Source organism: Manis javanica, chromosome 9, assembly GCF_040802235.1.
Source record: "Manis javanica isolate MJ-LG chromosome 9, MJ_LKY, whole genome shotgun sequence".
Classification (NCBI taxonomy): Eukaryota; Metazoa; Chordata; class Mammalia; order Pholidota; family Manidae; genus Manis; species Manis javanica.
Window position 1 is genome coordinate 20,401,118 of NC_133164.1, and position 9,255 is coordinate 20,410,372.

Genomic DNA, 9,255 nt, shown 5'->3' on the forward strand with positions numbered 1-9,255 from the left:
ATAAAATGGTCCACAACATCTCAGTAAGTTGAAATTGTTTAGCCTCAAGAAGAAAAGGAAAATGGGTGATAATAACTGGCTCAATCATGTGAAATTTTAAGGAAGAGGAAAACAGTCAGCTATTATTAATCTCAATACAGAGATAGGATAAGAAAATGACACTCAGAATATTTCAGAATGAACAAACAGCTGCTAGCAAGATAAACTAATTTAGGAGAAACTGTAAGTGAAAACCAGAATGCCAATATGGTAGAGCTTACATTGTGTACAGTCACATTCCAGAAACAGCCCCATGTTATGGAAATTAGAGAAATTTCTTTTATGAAGGCATGTCAAAGCACCTATAAATACGATGAAAAATACTAGTTAGTAACTGACTCATAACTAATTTAGAGGGTTTACATTAACAAATAAATGCAGAGGCATACAACTTCAATACTTTAAGTAATCCTCAGAGTATATAATTCAACTGATCACTTTATTAGCAAGTAAATTACATTTTTAAAAATTCAAGTAATTAGAAACTTATGTATAATGTGTGAACTCAACCTACAGGTAAGATACTCGTCTCTTAATCCTTTGTTTATTCCACTATTTGTCTGTTTCCAAAAGGTTTATGAACAAAGTGATTTGAAATGGCATGTTGTAAAGGTTTTGTGTTTGCTGAATATATACTTGAAAAAAATAGTGGCTATATATTTAATTTGCATTTATATGAAAAGCCATTATATCACACATACTATAACTTAGTAAATTTTTTTGTCCCAGTTCTTCATGTATTTAAAGTAGGAGTTGTGGTCAAAACCATAGCTGCTATAAGACAGTCTGTATAAGTATGTGTATGTATATGTATAATGCTACGCTTACTGAATTGTGTTAAATGGCCATAGTAGATCCTTTCTCAGTAGGTCAGGCAGCATTCTTTCTATTGCTGTTGATGGCGTTCTCCTCTTTGGCAGGAAGAGTTGCTACTTCGTGTGGACCTCAAATTCTCCAAGTTCTGGGCAGCTGGAATTTTCCTGAAAGACCCTAGAAATAACTAAATGCTTAGTGCCCAAGAACTCTGTTTTTCTCTTCTGACAGACAGGTTGCTTTCCTGTCTGTCCTATAAGATGGTAGTAGAACAATGGTGTGGAGAGAGATTCCCTTCCATTGAGTGCTCTCCTCCTTGTGATGAAGGGTGGATTGGAGTACCCTTGTCCTTTGTAACCCGTGACCTAAAAGTGTTACCAATAAAGCCTATTTTTTACATCAGAATGTATGAAATTGAGGAAGTCATCTGATGTTACTTCCCTGACAGTGATTTGAAGAATAATATAAAATAAATTATAGTAGAGGTGCTATGCAAATAAAGTACTACATAAATAGAAAGTAGGGTCTTTGTAATGCTAACAGTTGTATGAAGGATGCTAAAGAATACTGATAATGTGCTAATTTGTTAGGCTCAAAGGTGATCAATATTGAGGTGATCAATCAATACCAATCTCAGCAAGTGAGAACTGATTGAAAAGGGCCTGTCAATAATTGAGTACCAAGTATAGACTCAGCCTTGCAGGAGAGTCAAAAGGCATTATGAAAAGAGAGAAAGGCCTAAAGCTCAAGAAAGACTAGATACACTTGGAAAATTGGTATGGAGCTTAACATTTACATTGAAAGTAGAATGTAGAAATGGAGTTGGTCATAGAAATGAAGCAAAAAGAAAATTCCAATAACAAGGTAAAGATAAAGAGCATGTCTGTCTTGAAGGTGAATCACTAACTCTGTTAATCTGAGTTTTTTAATATGGCAACCTCCCCACTATCACAGTTTCCCCTGTCTTTGTCATGTGCCAGTACTTCTGCAGGTAGTAAAGCATATTATTTGACTGTTTAGTATGGCTAGATACCAGCATGAGGAATTTTGAAGGTCATTGCAAAGAGTTTTAAAGGGGTTTGAATATACTTGATGCATTTTTTTCCCAAAGCTTGGTCCACAAAGCACCTGAGCCAGAATCACCTGGAAAGTGGTTATAATATCTACACAGTATCCTCCAACTCCATTAAATGGAACAGAATTCTGGGAATGGGTCTTGGCAATCTGTGTTACTAAGAGGCTTCTTAGATGACGCTTATGTATATGAAACTGGAGAACCTTAGACCTAAAAAGATATTATTGACTAGAGAGTTGACTAAATTAGAGTTAATGTTTCTAAAGAAAGGTATGAGATATCAATCAGAGATATCTTCAAATATGGGATTTAAAAAATCTGCTCCAAGTAGATAAGGTGTTGGAGGTGACCTTGAGTTCTGAGATTCTATATTTTTTCTTCTAAAACAGGATCAATCACCTCGCACTGAGTGGGTGTTAGTTCTAAGTATTTCAATTATTTTCCCCTTCCACATAATTTTATTTGTAAGTCATCAAGGCTAAGCAGCTTTAAAAACAAATTTCACTCATTCTAATAAATAATGGTCATGTATCCTTGTATATTGTTCAAAACAATATCCTTATTTTGAACCCAAGTTGCATTAATTTTTAAAACCATCATCAATACATGCCAGGTGTCTAATTATTTAATAAAAGCATAAGTAGATACCAGTACAGCCACAAGACTGTCTCCCTGTTGTTAGATTTCATCTTCTGAACATATTACTCAAAATAGTATTTCTTGTTAATTCCATGTATTTCAAAAGGATTATGTATTCAGAATTCGAGAACCATGGGCACCTGACTGGCTTGTCTATAAAAAAACAACTTTAAAATGAACTCTGAGGGAAATACTGCAGAAAAAGAGAAGCTAAGAATGTGTAAAAACAGGAGAAATGTGTATTAGCTATGGAAGAAAACTTATTGACTAATACAATGCTTATTTTTTTAAAATTTCTTTGTTTCCAAAACTAAATATCTTTCACATCTACTGACAAGAATAACTAAATCAACTGCCCATCTTCCAGGGGAAGAATTGTATAATCATTACCCAGTTTACTTTGGTGAAAAGATGTAACTACGGCTGTTTCCTATTTCAATGATGGTCTAATCCAATCTGTTTTCAGACAAGATTAAATCAATTCATGATCTTGGTTCATGAATCAAAAGCTGTTGAGCAGTAAAAATTCTTGTAATGTTAAATCTTTCAAAACAAATTTGGTTTGTGACTGAAAACACGGATACTGCACGAAGATTGTAAGCTCTTAAAGTTTTGCATTAAGAATTATGAAGCCATATTCACATTTCAGATTGATTCTTTGAAAGGAAACAAGTTATAATTTTAAGTGACAGGCTTTGCAAAAATATTTTCATTGATATTCTCTAATGACTCTGATCTTTAGATGATGACAAAAGAATTGGACATCATCAGAAGTGAGACAGATTGGCAAGGAGAACAGTCTCATATCAAAACATCTCCTATTTTGGCTGAAATGAGACATTTTTATTCGACAGTTGAGAGATCCCTTCTTTGAAGTGTACAATGTATTGTTTGCTGATTTGGATTTGACAGTACCTTCCTCAGTTACTTGAAGAAATTCAATTTCATTCCACATCAGTGCAACATAAAATTCTAAGCATTTCCTTTTCTGTCTGTAGGTTTTAAGAATGTAATCTCTTCGGCTGGATGCATTCAGATATTTTATGAATTCTGGAAGAAGCTTCATTTTTGATATATGTGATAGATTGAATTTCTGGCCATCCATGTCCCTGCTACATAAATTGATATATATTAACTTCATGTTCACTTTGGGTTTACATTTTATGTTTTCTTAATTGATTTGGGGACTTTTCTTCACTTTTGAAGTCACACACACACACACACACACACACACACACACACACACACACACACACACACATATATATACAAACAACTGTATTTATATTTGCTTTGCTCCTAGATTTAAAATGTTTAACATATTTCCTTACAGTTTTAAGTTGTCGACAGAAAAATTAATTTTCTCTGAGGTTCTTGTCATGTAGTTGACATAGAAAATATGATCTAATATTAGAATTGATCTCACCAAAGTAATGATATTTAGGGGGAATAATAACAAATAATTACTCATATACAAATAAAATAAAATATCATATTAAATGTAACACAGTTGAATGTTTTAAGCTCAGAGAAAAATATTTAGCTATATTTTAGCATAAGCATTATGGTATGGTATATATAAATTTTGGGAAGTGTATGATGTAGATATTAAGGTCATAGCTGTTTGTATAACTATCAGTTCCGTGACTTTAGGCAATAAGCATTTTTATTTAGCATTTTTTCAACTATAACAAGGATTATCATAATGATATCTATTTTTCGGATTTGTTGTAAGGAATACTTTCAGTTTATACATCTATAAAGTGTTCAAAGTAAGTTTTGCTCTCTAATAAATGCCCATGTGTTAGATTTTATTTTTTATTAGTTGATTAGAACATAGTGTTTTGGGTTGAATTGTATACACTAAAATCATATGTTGATGTCCTAATCCCCAGTACTTTTAAATGTGACCTTATTTGCAAATAGGGTCTTTGCAGATGTAATCAGGTTAAGATGAGGTTATACTTTAGAGTTGGCTCAAATCCAGTATGACTATTGTCCTTATAAAAGAAAAGAAGACACACAGAGACAGAGGGAGAGAATGTCATGTGATGAAAGAAGCAGAGATTGGAATATTGCATAAACAAATCAATGGACACCGAGTTTTGCTGGTAACTTCCAGAAGCTAGGAGAGAGGCATAGAACTGATTGTTCCTTCAGTTTTTCCATAAGAAGCCAACCCTCCTGACACCTTGATTTCAGACTTCTAGACTACAAAACTATGAGACAATGAATCTTTTTCAAGCCATCTGGCTTGTCATATTTTGTTATGGCAGCCCTAGGAGGTAACAAACAAACCTAGGAAAGTTATTTGTGAACTTAAATTCAGTGGTAACATTAGTAAAGCTCAACAAGGAGAATTTAAGGGCATCACATGTTGAAAGTGCCAATAGCATATCCATCTACCACAACGACTGGGGACCAGAACAGACAGCGGTGGACAGATGACAAGAAAATGAATCAAGTACTTGGGTTTCAAGGTAGGACTGCCATGAAATGAGCCACTAAGACAGATGGGAAGCAAAAGGAAATGGAATAGATGCACACTAATTGGAAAAGTATAATGCAGGATGTAGTAACTAAGTTGGATCCAATAATAAGATTAGCCTATATCAGATCTAGTTACTCTAGCTTGTAAAATACTGGCGAAAGGTTAACTTGAGATTGCATTGCCATTTACTGATCTTGAGCTCTCAAATCATTCTCTGTAATCATTATTTCTCTAGTATTGTTATGAACTTAGAACTTGGAAAGGACAGGCAAGCTTAAGGATAGGAATACAGACTTTTATCTAGGATACAAATGATGCATGACAAGTAATTTTGTGGCAATTTAGGTAACTGTGATCTCTTTTAGATTTTAGGTACCATTATCACAGTCCTTTTTAAATAGTATTAAAATTCTTAATTTTGCATTATTATATATCCCTTAGCTCTTCTTATCTGTCTAAAGTTGTGCCTTTAGTGTTTTGTGAATTCAAACCTATTCCACAGATTTGGGATTTTCATTCAGATAAACTGGAGACTCACATAAAGATTTGTCTAAATATATTTAGTAATTAAGAAGAAAAAGTGTTAGACAATGGAAATAAATGTGAGCTCTAATTAACCAATGAAGTGGATTGATTTGGGGTTTTGTTTAAAGTCAAATGTTCTCCATCACCGAGTTAGTACTGTCAGGTTACCTGAGTCACTCTATTTATCAGTTTCAGTGAGAAATCTTCTTTTGTCTCTTAGTTTTAGCTGAGAATATAGTAGGCATCACCACAGCAAAAGAATAAATGTGTTTAATTTTATGTTTATTTTTCTCCATATGAATACACCCTAACTCCATGTTCATTTCTGATGTTTGGAGAACTTAAGAAAATTTTGTGGAAAAATTCTATCCAAAATGCCTTATAAATGTCCTTCTATGTTACATAGATCTCACCAGTTTCACATAGATACATGCATACATACAGACACAAACACACACACACACACTCAAGAATCATAGAAATCCCTATTGAACAGGTAGTGTGATATGTGTTATGTGATAAAAATTTGATTCAATATTGGTTTCTGTATTTTTAATAAAATATTATCCATTATTTAAGGATGTTAATCGATTCACAATTTATTGTCAAATTGTTAACCATAGTAAATGTGTATATGGTAGAAAATATGCCTGATTAAAAAAGACAAGTAAAATTCATTCAAAATAAAGACAATTTTGGTTTATTAATGAATTTTACATTTAGGTCCATTTGAGTTTTCAGTATAGGTGGCAAAAATTCAAGCAGTAATATATTTAGTTTGTACAAATATGTACAAATGAGAAACAAGAAGTCATCCTTTATATTTTAAGCTCTTTTGTTTTATTTCAAAATGCCAGCAATTCTTTAGACATTAACTTCATGAATTTGTAGATTTTCATTGCACTTTTATGATTTCAAAATAATTTCTGAAATACTACTTTTGAAAAGAAGCAAGACTTGTTATAGTCAGCTCCAATTATTATCTGGAACTTATTATGAAAGAAATATTCATAGTTTCTCACTGCACTTTTCACATTTTAGCAACCTTTCACAAAAATAAATCTATCAATCAAATAAATTTAGATATGTTTTCTCCACTTGTTCTTGTAAACCTGAGTTTGTTATTCAGGATATAGTCTTCTTTAATCATCAGCGACTAGTTAGAGGACTCCCACAGCTTTCTCATGGTCATTAGAATCATCCCCCCAAGAAGAGAAAGCATGCATGGTTTTCATGAGCAAGTTGCTGCAGATAGGGGTGAAGAGTAATTAACAAATAGGCAGAAAATGGAACCTATTTTCTCCTAACTCTAGACACCCTCCCCATGCCACATAGATTCCAGTAAATATGAAAAGATTAGGAACTTGACAGAGCACTTCTGAGGAGGACCAATTGCATTATTTGTAGGGCCAGGGGTGAAATAAAAATGCAGGACTTCTTGTTCAAAATTTATTTAGAATTTGAAGATGCCAACAGTAGAAGATTAAACCAAATATGGGGTCTGACAGTATGTCATAGGTTTCATGCTTATGAAGCCAGTAGGCCTGTTTTGAGAAGTTGTTGAGGACTTTGTTTGATTGGATGAGTTAAAAGCCCACCAGAGTGGTTCCAATCTTTTGTTTGTTTATCTCATTTTCACCCTCCTTACTGTCCATAAGAGCAGGAAAAGCATTCTACTGTCCCCTCTTTTCTAATACTACTAATGCCATGAGTGATACCCCTCCCTACAGACATTTTCTAAAGGACACATTTGGAAAAGAAATGTCAACCAACCAGTTTCCTTACAAAGACCAGCCTAATTATTCCATTACTAAAGTTAAATCTTAGTAAGGAGAAATAGTCAACATTTAATTACAGCTTTACATGTACTGGGCAATGTTCAGTGGCTTTACATGTACTAGCTCACTCAGTCTTCAAAACAAATAGGAGTTACACTGCCCTCAATTTATAGATGGTGAAACAGATGAAGTGGGGGGAGATAAACTCTTCTTGATTATCCATATAGCAAGTGGCAGTAATTGTTCTTATTATCTGTATAGTAAGTGGCAGAGCCTGGCTGCAAATCATGGCATTGGGCATCTATTGTTTATTTGCATAACTAGAGATTATTTTATACTGACACACAGTAGCTTTTCTTCTTGTTTTATTAACTGTTTTACTGATATGGGGCAATATGTAGAAAATCAGTAAAAACAGTACACATATCCTACGTGTGCAGTTTGATCAATTAGCAAAAAACCTCATGGGTCCAGCAGCCCAATAGCCCTTTCAAGAGCTCTCCTAATTGCAAATCACCTCTGTTCTTCAGAGGTAACTGCTACCTCCAGTTCAACACCATAAACACATTTTCCTGTTATTTGTATTAGATAAATGGAATCATTCAGTATGAACATATATTTGATCATCTTTCTCTTAATATTATGCCTGTGAGAGTAGTTCATGGGCTAGTCTAGCAGTAGTTAAAGAATGTTTATTGCTAAATATTCCACTGCTTAGTACTAAATTTATTTATTTAACTTACTAGTGGGAATCTAGGTTGTTTCCAGTTGTTTTTTCTTTTATGGGTGATTCTACTACGAACATTCTTCTACATGTGTTTTGTTGCACTGTAAATTGTTAAGTGACAGGTTATACACTTTTTCGATTTCTATATATACTGCCAAAATGATTCCCAAAGTTTTTAAAACAATTTACACTCCTACAGCAATCTTTAAATTTAACTATTTTTGTGGGCAAGTGGGGGTATTTCCAAGTTTTTACTTTTCATTCCCTTGATGAAAAATTGGTTTGAGCTCCTTTTCAAATGTTTATTTATTACTTGGATAGCATCATTTGTGATGTGCTAGTTCATATTTTTTGTACTTTTTAAGTTATGTATCTTATTATATTTATGTAGGAGCTTTTTATGCTTTATAAATATGACATCTATGTTATAAATTTTGTAACTGTTTTCCCTCATATTGTGGTGTACTGTTCATCTATTAAATACTTCCTATTGGTGAACAGAGGTTCCTAGTCTAGTGTATCCAAATGAATATTTTATGGTTAGAGGTTTGTGTAAACTCTTTAAAAATATTTTCCTACACCAAGTACATGAAAGAAGTCTCGCAGGTATTCTTTGAAAATATTTTTTTTCCTTTAACTTTTTACTTATCTTATTTCCAACTTAATTTAACATTTATGGTATAAGTAGGGGTGAATGTTCATTTTTCCATATAGAGACATCCAATTGAGTCAGATTTAATTGAAAAGATTAATCTTTCATCACTGTTTTGTAATACCACCTTTGTTACACTTTACATGTCCATTCGCGTATGATTATGTATGTGGCTTCTCTCTCCAGTTTCAATGATCTACATTTCTAACCTTGCCCTAACACCAACCCAGTCTTAATTAGGTTATTTCATGATAAATAGGGATATATACCAGTCAGACATTTGCCCATCTACTTTTACTTCTAGAATGTCTTGGCTCTTCTTGGGGCTTTGCTCTTTATGCATATTTTAGAATCGACTTCAAATTTTATGAAAAATCCACAAAGAGTACAATAGACATGCTTATGATCTGGAGTCTTACTATGCTAAGAATATTTAAATTTTCTAATTAATTTAGGCCTTCTTTAATGTCTTTCAATAAAGTTGAACAATGAAATGCTTTTCCTACTCTTCTGGGC

The 9,255-nt window shown here is 33.2% G+C and overlaps 1 long non-coding RNA gene across 1 annotated transcript in view; it reads left to right on the forward strand.

Annotated features, from left to right (window-relative positions):
- LOC140843498 (uncharacterized) overlaps positions 1–1,234 on the forward strand; it is a 101,037-nt gene extending 99,803 nt beyond the window's left edge. Inside the window, exon 4 of the long non-coding RNA XR_012121326.1 lies at positions 960–1,234. This is a non-coding gene — a long non-coding RNA (uncharacterized lncRNA). The remainder of the gene's footprint in view (positions 1–959) is intronic.
- Positions 1,235–9,255: the final 8,021 nt, after the last annotated feature.